The sequence below is a fragment of the Leuciscus leuciscus genome, assembly GCF_965113295.1.
Source record: "Leuciscus leuciscus genome assembly, chromosome: 16".
Classification (NCBI taxonomy): domain Eukaryota; kingdom Metazoa; phylum Chordata; class Actinopteri; order Cypriniformes; family Leuciscidae; genus Leuciscus; species Leuciscus leuciscus.
In genome coordinates this window covers 8,157,997-8,176,988 of record NC_138740.1, presented here as the reverse complement: position 1 = coordinate 8,176,988, position 18,992 = coordinate 8,157,997, and the positions used below count along the sequence as shown (strand labels likewise).

General features: G+C 37.5%; 1 pseudogene across 1 annotated transcript in view; it reads right to left on the bottom strand.

Moving 5' to 3' along the window:
- Positions 1 to 701: 701 nt before the first annotated feature.
- Positions 702 to 18,992, bottom strand: part of LOC309477810 (DNA repair protein RAD50-like) — a 43,165-nt pseudogene continuing 24,874 nt past the window's right edge. Inside the window, exons 7-22 of the transcript in view lie at positions 18,363 to 18,491; positions 17,058 to 17,223; positions 16,414 to 16,607; positions 15,826 to 16,032; positions 14,660 to 14,842; positions 13,108 to 13,265; positions 12,321 to 12,496; positions 10,080 to 10,258; positions 9,330 to 9,515; positions 7,907 to 8,033; positions 6,433 to 6,626; positions 3,985 to 4,095; positions 3,717 to 3,809; positions 3,507 to 3,620; positions 1,795 to 1,922; positions 702 to 1,037 (exon numbers count right to left, since the gene is read on the bottom strand). The product of the transcript in view is annotated as a DNA repair protein RAD50-like (transcript). The remainder of the gene's footprint in view (positions 1,038 to 1,794; positions 1,923 to 3,506; positions 3,621 to 3,716; positions 3,810 to 3,984; positions 4,096 to 6,432; positions 6,627 to 7,906; positions 8,034 to 9,329; positions 9,516 to 10,079; positions 10,259 to 12,320; positions 12,497 to 13,107; positions 13,266 to 14,659; positions 14,843 to 15,825; positions 16,033 to 16,413; positions 16,608 to 17,057; positions 17,224 to 18,362; positions 18,492 to 18,992) is intronic.

Below are 18,992 nucleotides of genomic sequence, written 5' to 3'. Positions count from 1 at the left end.
GTGTTAGTACTAGTCCCACAATTGTGTGGAAAAATATCATATGCAAGTGTATTTGCCCATGTGACATCACAGACCCCGTAATATCCTAACAAACTGCTTTTGTAGCTCGGTTAAATGCTTTTGTTTTAATGAGGAGGATGTTTTAACAACTTCTAGGGTATTTTAACGGTATAAAGACCTTTTATGTGTCAAAAGGTCAAGGGAAATTAGATTTCTCATGTCATGAGCCCTTTAAAGTACAATAACAATGAAAGGCATTTCCTGCAAATAAAATGATGCTTTCTTTATTACTTTTCTGCAATTTTACCTATGTTGTAGCTTACTCTAACTTTACTGGGTATTGCAGTGATTATTGTTTGTTCTTGTATGAAAAATTGCTTTCTATGTTTCTCTTACATAAAGCGCTTTGTATAATCTCATCTGCTGAACAATTTCTTAGTATTTTCTGAATAAATATACAAAAATGTGTATAGTGTGTAATATAATGTTTTGGACCAAATTTTGTATACATTACACAATTATTTTACATGGCAAGATCACCATAGCAATGGTTATAACATGTTAAGCGATTTAGCATCTTTCTGTGAAGTCCTTGTGATATTAAGCCCACCAGTTAGTGATGATTCAACTACACCATTAGTGCTAAAAGTTGAGTCAGACTTCCTTCAGTCTAGGTCATCGCACACATGGCCTGTTGCTGATTGTTGATTCTTGTTCTCTGCCGAACCACATCAAAACCAAACCTACACACTCTGACAAACCGCTACTTGAAATTACCCTTCAGAAAACCCCTGATAGCAAAACCTACTTACTGGTCTAGAGCTTTATAGTAGATGTCCAGGTCCTTATTGGCCAACTCTGTTGTTCTCATGACAATCATTTTGTCTCTGTAGAGATCCTCAGCCCGGCTATATTGATCCTCATTGAGCTCTTTACGAAAACGGAGGATCTCGTCCTCGTAGCCTTTCTGCCGACCGACAGCCACACTGCGGTTCTTTTTCAGGTCATCCAACTTTCGCTCCACTTCTCGCCGCTCACTTGACAACAGAAGATACACTCTTTAAGATACACACTCATTTGAACTCTCAGCCTTTGTGAACATTTAAAGCGGCGCTATGCAGTTTTGGCAATTCCTTCGTTGTTTTCTCGCCAGTTTCTCTATGGAGCTCCCCCTACAGCTTCGGAATAGATATTTGACAACACTGTCGTCAAAACTCATTGGTGACTCTCCCCCTCCCATCTTCTAACTCTGGTCATGTACATTTGTTTTCAAAGAAGCCGGCGAACGCATGGAGCCATGTCCACTGAGGTCTGTATGATACACAGAAGGCCAGCATATAAATGTTTAGATAGTGTATGTTTGCAGTGCCGTAAAGCAATTCATTACACGCGAGACCTGATATCACACGATACTTCCTGACGCTGAGGTCAGGCCCGCCGGCCCAAAGTTGCAAGGGTGATTTTTTCCGCTCACAGGCGCTAAGGGGGTGCGAGAAGACCACCATTCAACCCGAAAAAAGTCATATAACCATTCCAATGACTCCGAAGCCGTTCAGTTATGGTAAATTAAGCTAAAAAAAAACTGCATAGTTCCCCTTTAAACAAACTAGGTTTCATTAAAGTAGCAAGGAGTAAAATCTATGAGTTGGTGAGAGAGATTAATTTAGAGTTATGGTAACCAAAGAACATACTCAGCATATAAAGTCTTCTGAGCTTCAGAAAGTGTCAAACATCATCAGGACTTCCTAACTGGCACTTGGTAGTTGTATATAAGAGGTATAAGTTATCTCATACTTGCGCAACTGCACGACTTGCATGTTTCCCTTCTCCTTAAGCAAAGCCTCAAGTTTTCTAGACACCCCTTTCAGCTCCTCTGCACGCTTCCGTAAGGTCAAGTTATCTTGTAGGCAGCGTTCTTGAACCTGTTAAAAATCACAAAATCATATATCATTAAAAATGGAAATGAATAGCTATATTGTATAATTAAATTATACTGTAACGCTAAATGCCTATAATTAATGGCTAAAATTGTGAAAAAATCTATTTCATAGAGACATCAATAGCAGTTTTGGTATCGGTGATATTGGCCTTCTTTCATTAAACAAATATTTAAAATATAGGCTACTGTCTTTATGTTGTTTCTGCATTGATTTGGAGAATATGAAATTATTACAAATAAAAAATATATTAAAAAAAATGAACGTTAGGTACGATTAATCCAGTAAATGAATGCACTTATACAGTACTGTACAAAAGTCTTAGGCACTTTAGTATTTTCACCCTCCAAAAATGTATTTAAGCCAGTTATTTCGATCTTTTGCTGTAGTATGTCAGTAGGAAATATCCGTTTACATTTCTAAAGATTCCTTTTGCCATTAATTGTAATAATCCAGTGATATTTTTAAATGCACAAGGAGTCTGACAACAGCCGGTGCTCCACACGGAGATCTGATCTCACCATCATCAAGTACATCTGTGATTACATGAATGCAACTTTAAATGACTTCTGCAGTCTCAAAATTATCCAACCACCCGAGTAGCCCTAACCCTAACCCTAACCCTAAACCCTTGAGTGACCGCAAAAGACCTGCAGCAAGACTTGGTGGCAACAGACACTGAGGTTTCAGCTTGCACAGTAAGGTACGTACTAAACACATGCGGTTTTCATGCCAGAACTTCAAGACGTACACCACTACTAACCCAAAAGCACAAGAAAAGTCCGCTCCAATTTGCTCAAAATCATATAAATAAGCCACAGAGGTTCTGTGGAGCGATGAAACAAAACTTTTCGGCCCTGTGGATCAGCGGTATGTTTGGAGGAACAAGAATGAAGCATTTGCTAAAAAAAATTAAAATAAAAAACTCTGCCAACAGTTAAGCATGGTGGGACTCTGTGATGCTCTGCGGCTGCTTTGCATCCTCTAACACTGGAAGCCTGCAGTGTGTGGAAGGAGAGATGGATTCATTAAAGTATCAGGAAATCCTAGTGAGGAAGCTAAAGCTTGGGCGTCATTGGACCTTCCTTGGTGGGATTTGAAGACGACGGTTGCAGCACGCAAACCCAAGAATATTACTGAAAAATATTCTAATATTCAGAATTAATGAATATTACTGGGGTAATATTGCTCATGAGGAATGGGCTAAGATTCCTCAGAAACGCTGCCGGAAGCTGCTGTCTGGTTAAACATCTCGTTTGCAGCAGGTCAAACAGCATAAGGATGTTCTACTAAGTAATAAAGATGCTTGCCATTAAAGGGTTGAATAATTTTAGAACTGCAGAAGTCATTAAAAAGTGGCATTTTCAGTTGAATTTGGGGAAACCACTTGAAAGATTTGTTGTGTTGAGCTATTTAAATTACCGTTGTTTGATTTGTTCATTGCAAACAGCTGAAAGTCTGTAAATGTTGCCAATAAATCTGATTTGCAATGGGGGTTGAATAATTTAGATTACAACTGTATAGGCCTATGCAACAACAAAAGCAAAAACACATAAAGCTTTGCTTGACCTTCTGAGTGTCAATATCTTGTCGGATGTTGCCCATGTCTTTATTGGTCTTCTCTCGCTGTTTTTCAGCCTCGTGTAGTTGTTTGTCAACCTCTTGTAGCTCAGTTTCTTTTTGCTAAATAAGAAAAAGTAAAAAAAGAAAATAAATGAGAAAACATACTTGCATTTATTAGGAAACGAGAGCTAAGAGATGCACATTATTTTGTCGTACCTCTTTGTAGCTGTCTTTGCCCTCTTCAATGTACTTGGTGGTCTCTCTTTCAAGGAGGGTCAAGTTTTTAACTTTTTCCTTGAGTGAATTTATCTAAAAGAAAGTATAAAGTTTTAGTCAACTCTGATGATAAGCAATGACTTTGGCTTGCATTAAAGTAAAAATCCACAACCTTTCATGTAATACATTGTGGGGAATAATTTCACAGTAAACATAAATAAGTCACATAAAACCTAAAACACAAATGCAAAAACAAATTAACCAACACCTTTTCTTGCCCTTCTTCCCGTTTCTGCATCCTGCGCTTTGCAATGTCCTGTTTCTCCAGCTGGAGCTTCTCCAGAGTTGCAGCTAGAGGAGACATCTGCTCCTTTGCATCCTAATAAACACAAATCATGACACACCAGTAAAAATATGATTACATTATCGTTCAAAAGTCTGGGGTCTGTAAGATTTTATGTTTTTGAAAGAATTATCTTATGCTCACCACAGCTGCATTTACTTGATCAAAATACAGTAAAAAAAAACTGTTGTGAAAACTGTTTTTCTATTTAAATATATATTTAAAATGTAAGTTACTCCTGAGATGGCAAAGCTGAATATTCAGCAGCCATTATACTATTATACTAAAATGTATATTACTGTCATTTTTGATCAGTTTGATGCAATCTTACTGAATAAATACATAAGTAATCTATAGATGTTCCCTTTTATGGGTTCATATAACGCTGAGTCAGGAGCTGAAGCTATGGGAACAGTAAACCACAGCACTACACTACGAGATAACTGCTGGTTTATCAGTCTGTGATTGCAAAAACACAAAACACTGACAAACATGAATAAATAACACCCCGCTCAAGCAAAAACAACAACAACAACAACAAAACTGGGAACCTGGGGTCAGGTTAATATCAAGATTATAAACTGTTATAAAAGTGTCCAGAGGTGAAGATAACCCACACGCCTCATAAGCTTTACAAATAGCATTTCTCACCCAATGCAACATCAGCTACTCAGACTTACACCATTATGGTCTTGATGGTCAACTTAAACCTTTAACTCTCTGGGGTCGATAAACGAACCGGTGCATTCTGTAACTGTTGGATTTTTTCCACATAGCAGCGAAATCGACTTAAAATACTCTTAACTGGGAAACACCTATGCAATCTTTTACATTATCCCAAGACTCAAAGGGTGGAATAGAAAAGGGCAACACTGCAACCTAGGAACGAAATTAAGCTGATGCAGCCTTGGGTATATATATTCTAACCTAGGTCATAACAAGACCTTTGCCAGGCCTGTAAATCTCTGATTCTCTCAAGAGAGGACAGAGCCAATAACAACACTGTCTTAAGTGTCAGACTCTTCTCTAAAGCTGATTCCATTGGCTCAAATGGAGAATCTTTTAACCCTTTCAAAAAGATAAATCCAATGAGGGAAATTGTACAGAGCAGAAATGTCTTGGCTGCCTCACACCTTGATAAAGCAGAAAACCAGAGAGTCAATCCACAGACAGCGAATCAGATCCAACTGTCAGTCTCTGCACCACGATGCAATAAGACAACACTTGAAGGCACATATGTGCCTCGTAGAGGGTATCCTACCCTTTCTGAAGGTTTAGTCTCAACTCAAGCCCCTGCAAATCAGAACCAAATGAAAATACTTAAATGAGGGCCAATTGAGAAAAAACAAAACAAAACTGGTAAAATCCAACCTGAGGAAATTCCTGTGCCTCTGGACAATTTTAAAACAAAAATACTCATCCTTCAGATAGATCGTAACAAACCAATCTTCGGTTTGAATCTGAGGAACAAGTGTACCTTCAACCACCTACATCTCAGACACAGTTTTACAGATAGTGGTGAACTCAGAAGCATCTGAGTTTGTGATTGATATACCCTGATGGAGATCCTAGAAGGGCAAAGGCCTGCAGGGCAGATATGCTTTAGGTGGCCTAGAATCGGTCTGATTCTCCAAACCGAAATATATTGCACCACGAGCTAACAGATCTGCACACAAATCATCATGTGCAAACTCATCCGGAGAGGCTTTCAGCATGCAATTTAGAGAGCGATAGGGAAAGCATGACAGAAATTCATGGGCTCACTCTCCATAGCCTCCACTCTCCCCTAACTCAACAATCGGATCCCTAAGCTTTAGGACATGCAGCACTTCAGCAATAGCAGAACTAGTTAGAGAGGGATGTCCAATCATTGTTTCCTCAGGGAAAAAAAACTAAGCACTTTCATTTAAAAATTCTTGCAGTGCTGACAAGTCATTAAAGGCGGCTTGAGCATGATGATAGCCCAAGCACTTATCATGCGAGTCCTCGCTCGTAATAAAAAAGGACACAGAGCCACATACTTACGAAATGCCATTGTGTTCACCCAGAGGATAATAATCTCCGTGATGAAGGCCACCAAACATGATGAATCCATTCAAATCAGAAGAAACACACTACATGGCTCAGATTTCTGAAGAGCAGAAATCTGAGGAGTGATGCCATGATAACATCCTGGTGACACATGCCTTAGTGACCGGTGCAAGCACAATCAGCCAATGAATTGGTGTGATTCTATACAGGTTTCAGACAATCTTCATACCTGGAGGGTGTTTCGATAATGTCAGCTAATGACGCTGCATCGAGTGAACCTATGAAAGGGAACTTTTCTCATTATGAATGAAAGGCACATTAAAGTGGAGAGGCGCTCCTCACTCGAATGTCTCGTTGGAGCGTCTGGATTTCAGTGGAGAACTCCACACACTGCTCCTCCAACTGTTGACGCTTCTGCATGTTGCTGGAGACCAGGAGCTTTTCTCCACGAATCTCGTTTACGCTGCTTTTCAAGGCCTGGATCTGCTCCTGCTGGTCCTGGATCAGTTTCCTTTTCAGCTCGATCTTACTGCAGGCTAAACACGAAGAGCATCACATGGAGACACAGTGATAAACAGGGTCATATACAGTAGGTGTTAGAACTTATTTTACCAGTATTTGGGTATTTGACATAAAATACTTTGTTAACATTTGCTGTGGTGTGACATGCTACATTTAAAATAAATTCCAATAGCATTTTGCTAATACTTCTTTTATATTAACAATGCATGCAGTTTCTTTTATATTACATTACTTTGTTTAGTCAGCCACATATTTTAATTTTATGTGTTTTTATTTTATTTTATTATTATTGTAGGTGCATTTAAACCTCTCCTGTAAATTTAAAGATTATCCCTAACTGAGATTTAAATCAGAGTTTAAAGTAATGGAGCAACAAGATTAAAGTTAATTTATCTTAAATGTAAAATAAAACTAGGATCAAAATGATAGTTTAAATGAGAGCATGCTTATTTTTAAACAAATTTTAAAGTTTGGTGCAACAGAATTACTAGATACACATAAGCGTAATCCCTATTGGTGCAACCTAAGTAGTGAAAGTGATTAAAAGTATCGAAAAAATACCTTTTCCTATTAGCATCTATCTATCTATCTATCTATCTATCTATCTATCTATCTATCTATCTATCTATCTATCTATCTATCTATCTATCTATCTATCTGAGTTGGTCGTTCTGTCTATCTGTTGATACAGTACTCAGGATATACAATTTCCCTTATAAATTTATATAAATATAAAATAAGAATATCAAATAACAAATGACACATGTTTAAATTAATGTACATGGCCATTCAAAAGATTGGGGTCAGTAAATGAATACTTTTAATTCAGCAAAAGACTATTTAAACAGATTAAAATTGACAGTAAAGATATTTATTATGTAACAAAGGATTTCAAATGCGGTTTTGAAATGCTGTTCTTTTGAACTTTCTATCCATAAAGACTCCTGAAAAAAGTATCATGGTTTCCACAAAAATATTAAGCAGCACAACTGTTTTAAGCAGTACCAAATGAACTGAAGGATCATGTGACACTGAAGACTGGAGTAATGATGCTGAAAATTCAGCCTTGCTATCACTGGAATAAATTACACTACTATTTTTGTATATATTAAAACAGAAAACATTATAAATTGTAATAATTGTCCACATGTTTTTACTGTATTTTTGATCAAATAGATGCAGCCTTGGTGAGCACAAGAGACTTCTTTCAGACCCCAAACTTTTGAACAGGAGTGTACATTCACATGAGATTCACAAAAAGTGTTTTGTATTCTACATAAAGAGCTGAACGTACTGGTGTCCAGGCGGTGTTGGGTCTCTTGTTTCTCCTGGCTGACCTGCGTCATGGTTCGGCTGAGGTCAACTCCCTGAAGCTTGGCTGCATGCTGAGCGATCTTTCTCTCCACATCCTTCAGGTCAAGCTACATATGACAGGAAACATTCTGATTACCCACAGTTCAATAAAAATACTGCGTTGTGCTAATACTAACTTGTGCCACATCAATTACTGTTGCGTCCAAGTTTATACTCTATTTCAAGTGAGAATAATATATCGAAAGCCATTTATGAGAACTATTCATTTATAGCACACCTTTAAGCTAAGCTTTTTTTTTTTTAAAACATGGAGAACACTATAGTCTCTGGACTCTGTCCCAGACACCAAAATTGTAATGATTCATAACAATTTGTTTTTAGATTTCTATGGAGATAAAGGTTAAGATCGTGATTTTTTCAGGAGTAGTACAGCACACCATGAGAGTATATTAGCACAGTTTGTTTGCTTTTGGGATCCAAAGGAGCATTTGGACCTGGAAACTGTAATGTATGACATCAGACTTAAAGGTGCACTTATGCAGGATTTTCGGGGAAAAAATTGTGTATAGACTAATACAAAAATAATGCCTCTCAATCACGGTTTATGGTCCACTAGAAGTGTGCAGCGGTGTTTGTGTCTACAAATACACTACTGCCTATATTTTCATATTTTCTTCCTGAATTCCTGTGGAATGTGTAGCCCCAGCCAATAATGATGCGTGGCACAGGTGAGGACAGGACTTTATCATGTGAGTCTGAAGCTTGGTTAAGTTGTCCGGTAAGTTGCTATTGCCTTGTTGACAGCTATCTGTAATCCGTCAGAATACTAGGCATTATAATTATGTTTTTATGATGACACGTAATTATTGTTTATTAGTGAGCTAGACTGATGATGGCTAAACTCGCTCGCAAATTACAAGCAGTCATCTAATTATTTGCGGATGATTGACACAATATTTGATTTTTTTTTTTTTATAACAAAACAGCTTATCGCTCATGTTCCCGCTGGTGTTCTCTTGAGTCGTTCGGCTGCGTGTGCAACTGATAGACAGGGAGAGGACTTGTGTCTCTGGCGGTTTTCAGCCTGTGAGGAGGGGCCAAGTTTAAATGTTGTGTTTACAAACAGTAACTGAAAATCCTGCATTGTGCACCTTTACAACCGGATAACAACTTTTGCTCTATTCTTCATAAAGCTACTATATGACTTCAGAAAACTTGAGATTTAGTATATAATAAACTTTCAGTATTGTGTATTTTTAATAAGAATCCCAAATACTGCAGTTTTCTGAATGTTCTATGTGATAAATAAATAAGTCTTTAAGTAAATGTTGTGTTGTTCTGATGTGCTGCATGTTACTGGATTTTATTTTCTGTGTTTGGACTGGCTGGAGATGAGCTTAGACCTGATAGCGATCCATGAGGGAGACGTCCTGCAGACAGGCCTTGGCGGTGTCTTCCTCAGACATCAGTGTGCACAGCAGCGTCTCCTGCTCCTCAGTGTCTCCTTTCAGCTTCTCAATGTCTCGATTCACACGCTGGAGTTTATTTCTGAGCTCTGGCAGCTCTTTCTCCTGGAGCTCCACTATAGACTGCCAGTCAAGACAAAAAATATTCATCAATATCAATATAAGGGGTGGATGGAAGGAGGGGTAAACTGGTGGATGGATGGAGGATGGAGAATGAAGGGGTAAAAAGGAGGAAGTATGGATGGAGGAATGAAGGGGTAAGTAAGTGGATGGATGGATGGATGAATGGATGGGGGAATGAAGGGGTAAACAGGAGGAACGATGGATGAGGGATGGAGAAATGAAGTGGTAAACAGGTGGACAGAGATTGCTGCTGTCATTGCAATGCAACCATGCACTGCGCTCTCCACAACAACAAATAAGTTTTAGTTGCTAATGGATTTCCACCTCCGAAAAACGCTTGCTGTAGCTCTGCTACAAGATTTATTTACGGAGAAGAGAAAAACACCTGTAGTGTTTGGGTGCACCCCCCATCCTTCATGCTAACTGAGATTTTAATGTTGTTACGGAAAGGGTGAAGTTGATTGGTTGGTTCTTGTCACATGACCTGCGGTGCGTTTGCGGCATTCTGAAAAGTAGATATTTTTTCATCTCGCTGTGCCTGGAAAAAATAAGCGCATCGCTTTAATTATGAGCGTGCTTCCTCTTCAGATCCTGCTCGGTGTTCTTCAGTTTGTCTGGGACGTGCCGCAGCTTGGACTGCATGTCATTAATGACGTCCTGGAGCTCGGCCTCTGAGGGGAACACACGCTGACACTCGGGACAGCAGGGCTCGCCCTCCTCCGTCAGCTGACTGATGAACATGGCTGCCAAGAGAAGACAAAAAGATAATGAGAATCAGTGCTGGGGGGAACTCATTACAAGCAACTTGAGATATGTAATCAGATTACTTTTTCAAGTAACTTGTAAAGTAAAGTTTGAATTTTCCAAAAAATACCTCAGTTACTTTTTAAAATAAGTAACGCAAATTACTTTGTTTTCCCATTTATTGACTGACAGCTCTCCTGTCCCCATGTTGAGAGAATCATGAGTAAGTGGAGAGGCGTTGTGTGAGTGTGTTTGTGTGCTTTGTGAACATGATGCTTATTGCAGTTCTAGACTAAAAGTGAGCGTGCATTTACTCATCTCACTTGCACAAAAAAAGATTCAATATTTCTCAAAATGAATAAAATCAGTGAAATGCAGAATCAAAATACTATGCAAACCTTCAAAAACTAAATATGTTAAATAAAACATACATTTTTATGCATTTAATCTCACTTTATTGACCAATGTACTTGTTTCTGACCTTTGATAATGTAGAGAAACAAGTAGAGAAACTTGTGCATGCTTTCATCACCAGCAGGGTGGATTATTGTAATGGACTCCTCACTGGCCTTCCCAAAAAGACCATAAGACAGTGTCAGCTCATACAGAACGCTGCGGCCAGGATTCTGAGCAGAACCAGGAAATATGAACATATCACACCAGTCCTCAGGTCTTTACACTGGCTCCCAGTTAGATTTAGGATTGATTTTAAAGTATTATTACTGGTATATAAATCATTCAATGGCCTAGGTCCTCAATACATTGCAGATATGCTCACTGAATATAAACCCAACAGATCACTCAGACCATTAGGATCATATCAGCTAGAAATACCAAGGGTTCACTCTAAGCATGGTGAGTCTGCTTTTAGCTATTATGCTGGAACCAGCTCCCAGAAGAGATCAGATGTGCTCCTACAGTGGTCACATTCAAATCCAGACTCAAAACACTTCTGTTTAGCTATGCATTTACTGAATGAGCACTGTGCCGCTGTTCGTCCGACTGTTTGTACTGTACTGTATTTTATTTTTCTGTATATATAACTGTTTTAATTATTCTTATTTATTTGTATTATTTTTATTTCTTCTATGTAAAGCACTTTGAATTGCCATTGTGTATGAAATGTGCTATATAAATAAACTTGCCTTGCCTTGCCTGCCTTGCCTTGCCTTGATGATTCAGTTAAACCATAAGCAAAAATGACTATAGATTTTTTTTGTTTTATTGGTTAAAGTAAGTGTTAAACTTTTAATTTTTAAGTTTTATTGGTTAAAGTGTTAAACCTGCATCCTATTCTTCCGTTATCCAGAAATGGCAGCAGAGCTGATAGGTTTGTTTGAGCTGCGCCCTCTACTGTACAGCCATGAATTTCCTTCAGCCTGAGGCTTATTATTTCACTTTTGGTGTGAAAGGGTCTTTACATTTGCCCAAAAATATAACTTTTTTGTTATAAAAAAAACAAGCCCAGCCCAGGTGCAAAAAAAGTAACGCAAAATTAACATAACTCATTACTTTAAAAAAAAAGTAACTAAGTAGCACAATTAGTTACTTTTTAAGGGAGTAACGCAATATTGTAATGCATTACTTTTCAAAGTAACTTTCCCCAACACTTCCGATAATCACATTCAAAACAAGGAAGACTGAGAAAACCAGGGATGTTCTGAATTCACACACATACTGGGTTGTGTAACTGCTGTGGACTTCATAAACTCAGCTGTGTGGGTCCCAGCTTGATATCTTATCAGACTTCATATCAACAGTCATTGCTCTACTTGGCATAAAGAAAGTCTATATCCTGTTTACCAATAAACAGTAATTTACCGTCAAGCAGGCCCACACAGAATCTGCATCTGAAAAGCTTCAAAGACTTCAGCAGAATTCAAAGGCCATCATACACAAAACGCATCCCTCGACCCTAACGGGCTCATGTATGATTTGTCCATTATATTAGCATTTTCTACCAAATGTATATGATTTTTTGTATTATTCTGAAGATTTGCCTACAAAATTAGCACAGAATGTAGATTTAGTGTGGATCTGAAATGTTTTGTGAGAGCATACCTCTCTCTTTAGAGGACTTCTCCAGCTCATCCTCCAGTTTACTCAGGTCTGACTGGAAGTCCTGACTGCCGCACACGTTGAAAAGTCTCTCTTCATAGTTGACCAGCTGCTCTTCCTTATGTTTGATTTCTGCCATTAAGTGAGTCTTCTTCTGTTCTCCAGATGCAAGCTCCTTACTATGAAAAATAAAAATGAAAAGTCTTGTCTAGTAATGCTAGTTAATTTATCTGAAGGCTGTAAAGGATGTATTAACATTTATTGGGAATTATCTCAGCACTGTTAAAGTTGGAGGATAATTACATTTTATTGTGTAAATACAGCATTTGGAAAATTGTACATTCTCCAATATTATTTTGCACATAAACATGTATTTTATTGATGTGTGTGAACTTACGAACAGTTTATGTACACTACTACAAGTGCAAGTCATATCTGCCATATTTGCTAGACAGCCCTATTTTAGACATGTCTGTGTAAGCTAAACGTCACCATTTGAAAACTACACTGCATGTTCCACTGACCTGAAGATGACCTGTTCCTCAGGCACCCGGAAATCGAAACCAAATATGTATACATTTTAAGTATGTGGGTGGTTGTACAAAGGCCAGTATTTTCTGTTACATCAGTGTCAATGCATGTGTGTATGTCGCTCATCACGTAGACATTTAAATACTGATTAAAACTGCATGAAACATTATAGGCCCTCACACTGAATATCATCATTTATGGCATTCTCTAGCTTATTATAATAAACGTTTGCGGAAAAACAAATCAAAGGGCGACAGACTTCATTTTGCTGAGCCGTTCTCTGGTGGAGTTGATCTCTCTGGTTTTGGAGTGGATCCAGTCTGCCAGCTCGCTCTTGCTTGGAAAGTGTCCTAGCAGAGACACCAGCTCTTCATTGTGTCTCGACTTGATCTTCCTCACTTGCTCCTCTTTCTCCATCTGGAATCCGAAGCAGAGATGAACTATTTATTTTCTAGTTGGATAAAGCTGTCTCTTTGCAAGCCTCTGTCTGGCATAAGCACTGATCATAAAACTGCTATATTAGAGTATATAGATCACACTATCCAGACATTACTGTGCTGTATATTCTGTATACTGCCATAACTGCCTAGAAAGAATGCCTTTTGGCCTAAGTGACGTCCAGTTAATATCTCACAGTTTGCTCTGATTCAGCACATTTTGATAAATGTAATAATGGGAATAATTTGGTTCATCCATATACTGTATATAAAAATCTGCAAACTTCTAAAACATAAATAGTAGCATATATTGTCTTTGCTAAAACACTCTTGCTTTTTAAAAAGAGTATGAAAACATAGCCTAATTTCTGAAGGAACTATTTTATAGATTGCACATGACCTTAATAAATAATTATTTAAAAGCAATCTATTCAATTAAAGAAATTAATCTGAAAAATTATCAAAGTAAGAAATGGATGACCAATGTTTGTAAAAGATGATGTGTTTGATTGACCATTCATTTTTAAATTCAGATTTCCAATCATATCTTGCTTTAGGCAGCATGGAATGTTATAAATTATTTTGATGCCCCATCAAACATTTTAAAATAAACCTAGCATTAGTTTTCATTTTAATAGGCATCAATTCAACTTTTTTTGTTGAAACTGAAATTTAACACAATGTACAATTGTAATAGTGTACAAATGTACACTATTGTTATAAATAGTTAATTTTTTGTGATGTAAAAATGACAAACTGAAGTGTTTATAAAAGACTGGAGGATATTAGGCGGTCAGGAAACTGCAGAAAGACTGTACTGACATCTAGTGTTACAGTTATTTACTGCAAACATTGTGCTGGCAAACTCAAACACATCTAGAACTTTACACATTTTGTAGGATATATTGTGGTATCTCGAGATTATTAGCAGAATTCTGATGTCATCTCTGCACCCCTTTATTGTCCAAAGACATTTGTTTTGTTTGTTTGCTACATTTGTTTCGGAATTAGGCATAAAGGTGTTATCACAATGGATGGATGAAGCATTTATAAAGCGCTTTTCTAATGTACTAATGTACAATACTGTACATACGGTCTCTCCTCAACCACAACTGGAGAGAGTCTGGACTTCGGTTTAACGTCTCATCTGAAGGACGTGCTTTTTTTGACAGTATAGTGTCCCCATCACTATAGTGGGACATTAGGACCCACACAGACCACAGGGTGAGCAGCGCCCCCTACTGGCCTCAACCTAGTTTTCCCAGGAGTCTCCCATCCAGGTACTGACAGACTCAACCCTGCTCAGCTTCAGTGGGAAACCAGTCTTGGGCTACAGGTGATATGGCTGCGGGCGAGAATGATGTGTGTGTTCACCTTGGTCTTCTTGAGCATGTCCATCTCTGCATGTGCCCTGGTGTGTGTGTTGAGCAGTTCCATCTCCTGGTCCAGTCTGCGCTGGGCCTGATCCAGTTCAGTTTTCTCCTTCTGTAGATCGATTACTTCTGCCTTCAGACTGTCCACAGTACAGGCCTGCGTGGCATTATCAAGCTCACGCTCCTATAAACACACATACATTAAGAAAAACACATACAAAAGCAATGCAGGGTGTCAATGATGGTAGTTTTGTTGGTTGCGGTGTTAGTATTGTTTTCTTTCTACAATTTATTTTCAGATTTTAGGCCAGATTTATTAAACAGGGCAAATTAGCGTGAGACTGTAATCCTGACTGACATTAAAAATAATGTCGCAAATACCAGTAAATTGAATACCGCAGATCTTAGTAGATTACGTTGTATAATTTATTTAAATACACTTCTCACATAAATTTTACATCTGAAAGGGAAACTCCTACATATGTATGCAATAAGGTCAGCTGCAAAAATGACTGTGTCTGTCTTTTCATCGCTATTTTCTCACTGTGTGTCTTCAGTAAACCTCAAAGTAGTTTTTTACCCCAAAAGAGGGATTGAGCTGGTGCAAGCTGTTAGCTGACATGAACGCGCTATATACATAAATGTTTTCCATAGTCATTTTAGTTAAAGGTTCAGTTGGTGAAAACCAACAGAACATTGACAAATGAAATACGTTTTGTATGGGCAGGTCGCACAAGCGGACTGAATTTGTTTTGCACTACTCAGTTGTTCCATAAGGTGGCAACACTGGCCCGGCTGTTGTTTCACAGTAGAAAACGAAACTAAAAGAGACGGAACAACAACAACATAGAACATACTGAAGACTGCAACAACAACAAACATACATTGACAAGCGTTTGTGTGAGGGGTGTTATGAGAAAGCCGCAACTTTATTTTAAAAGACATTTTTATCAGTCATAACTTCTGGAGAAAAATAGGGCAAACACTGGACATAGATGAAACTTTCTAGAGCGCATGTGTCGACCGTCTGCATGCTATCAAATGGAGTCTATTTTGAAAGGCTACGAGTTCGACTGTACGCATATGCTAGCGCACGCGTTAAAAAAAACTAAGTATACTTTGGGCTTAATGCTTAAAGCAAGTTTAGTGGTGTAGTGCAGATCTAACCCCTTTCTGAAGCTCAGTGTCCAGCTCCTGCAGTCTGCTAGAGGAGCCCTCCAGTTTTTGGAGATCACACTTGATGTTCTTCAGTTCCTGTTGTTTCTTGGCCTGTATGTCTCTCTTCAGCTCAACGGTTCTCTCTAGACCGGTCTTCTTATCACGGAGATCCTCGATGCTTTGCTGCTTCTGTGCCTCTTTCTCCTGCATATCTTGCTGAAAACAAGAAATTATTATTAAAAATGGCAACATGCTATATACTGATACTAATACTGAACTTTTGAAAATATATGAAGTTTCAGGATATTTATAAATATCTGAATTAATATTATTTAATAATTTTCTGTTAAGCATTGAATAATACAAAAATAATATAATTAAAGTGTTACCCAAACATTACATATGTCTCTATATTGGATAAAACACTTCATAAAGTGTATAAAAATTGGCAATGCAATATATATATATATATATATACAGTGTATATATATATATATATATATATATATATATATATATATATACTGTATATATATACATACATACAAAAGAGCGTGAACTGGGTGGTAAATGATGTCCTGCAGTTCAATTATCTACCATAGTTTGGTTGAGGGCTTCAGTGTCCTGGTCCAGTCTCTCTTTGACTTGTCTGTGGAAGCTCTGGAGTTGTCTTTCGTTAAGAGGAGTCCGATCATAGCCCTCCAACTCCAGGGAAGACGCTAAACTCTTCACCTGGGTGTCCCTCTTTTTAATGTTTTGTGTGTGTCTATCTGCCTCCAGCTGCAGACGGCCTTCAAATGAACAGAAACAATGACGATGAACAGCTCTGAGAAAGAATAAACTTTTTTCCTGCTAAAAATGCATTTTGAGCAAAATCACTCGATGTGAAAGTATTAGCCTAGTTATTAGTGCATGTCTACAAGTATAGTGTACTTTAGGACTGGAATAACTAATCTATAAAAGCAAAATTTCTTAAGTGAAGTAACTTTGCAGTAGTAGTTATTTCAATTTAAAAAGAGGATAAATGATGAAGGCCACAAAGTGGGAGAAAAGCAAAAATATATGTGTTTAACGCCAAAAGCTCGAGACGAGAGCACTTTATATAAGAACTTAAGGACTTCACTATTCTTCTATTGACTCTTTTATATACTACAATCAACGAAACAACCATTTGATATAGAGAACACATTTCCACCACCACCACACAACAATAAATTAATAGCAAAGGAGCAAACGACTACCTTGCTCAACTAGCAAGTCATTTTTGATGCGGTCCATCCTCTTGCACTCTCGGCCGGCCCGTTCTAACTCGCGCTGGCACTCTGTAAGTCTCCATTCCTTCTCTTTGACAGTCTGCTGGTGGTTCTGATACATGTCCTGCAGCTCATCATCTGAGCCCTGAAACACCTAAAAACACAGCACAACACAGAGTCAAGGCGCCCCAAGGAATGAACACACGGTGTGCTGCAAGGCTCTGTCTTAGGCCCTTTGTTTTTCTTTCCGTACATGCTCTCTTTAGGTGATATGTTTTGAAAACATGGTATTACGTTTCATTGTAATGCTGACAACTCTACATTTCTCCAGACTCAAGACATGTTTAATATTGATGATTGTCTCTCTGTTTTATTACAATTTAAGAAGTAACCTTTGGGGAAAGAAAGAGGGGAGGAATAAATCGAGACATGACTCAGGTTGAACTCAAATCTGTCACTTGGGGACATTTAATTTAATATTCAACAATATTATTGATCTGCCTGAGAACTTATCTGAGAACTGAAGTGAGCTGGATAATGACATCACTGTTTTCACCAGAGCTGCTATATATATATATATATATATATATATATATATATATATATATATATATATATATATATATATATATATATATATATATATATATATATATATATAAATTAACTAAATTACTAACTTTTTTTTTACACCAAAAATGAAACATCACTGAGCTTACTTAAGCTGGACTGTGACGCTGTTTTCTTCTGGAAACAAACTTTGCTGCACTATTTTCCTGTTATCTCTGTAAAGCTGCTTTGATAACAAACTGTATTGTAAAAAGCACTATATAAATAAATGAGACTTGACTTGACTACCAGTGAACCAAAGCATCAACACTAATGTGACTTCAATGGGAGCACTGTTGAGAACAAACACATAGTATAACACTAAGAGTTTATTTGGATCCCCAATAGTCCAGAAGAACCCTTAGGTAAATGAAGAAAATTGTATGGCTTTTAGTAAGAAAACTTAGTGGATGGACCTCTTTTATTTTCAAACAATATAAAACAAATGACAAAGATAAGGAAGCAAACGCAAACCCCTCATTCCAACATCAGATGAAAAACAGCAGCAGTTAATATACCAAAACCATAAATTACTGAACATCCTGTACATGTTTTCTATGCAAAACACTTCCTCTGCTTTCGCATGATCCTTATCTGGCATTTATGACTAATACTGAGAAGCAGTGAAAGCTTCATAACTGATGACTGATATAAAAAACAAAACAAAAAAAAACCTTGGGTTACCTGCTCCATCTTTTCCTCTAGTTCCCGGTTATCATCCTTCATCTGTTGCTTCCTGCTGTCCAGAGCTTTGATGTCAATATCCAACTTCATTATTTTGCTGAGGCTGCTGTCTATGTCATACAGTCGGTTCTGAAAACATGGGGAAAGTGTGTTTAGTGAATATACATCACATGACTGCATGAGTGTATGGGCTAAAATTCAACTGATGTGCAGTCACAAGCACACGTTTGGACTATTTTACAGTGGGGCTCATCTATCTTTTGTTTTTAACTCAACTGATCATAATGTGAAGCTTCTGTTTTTGCACTGATGTCAGACTTATCAATAATTTAGAATCAATTTTATATTTTAGTTTGGTATCAAAATAATAAGTATAAGTAAATAACAAGTATCAAAAAAAAAAAAAAAAGTATTAATCTTGATGACCTTTTTATTAATAAATAATTTAAATGACTGGATTATTTAAAAATACACATTATTACATGTTTATGTAAATACATACATGTAAAACATATATTTTTGGGATGAATTTGCTGCCAATGACAACAACGATATGAATAAAATCTTATATCACGATACAAGTAATTTATTTCATGATAACGATATATATCACCATATATATCATTTTGC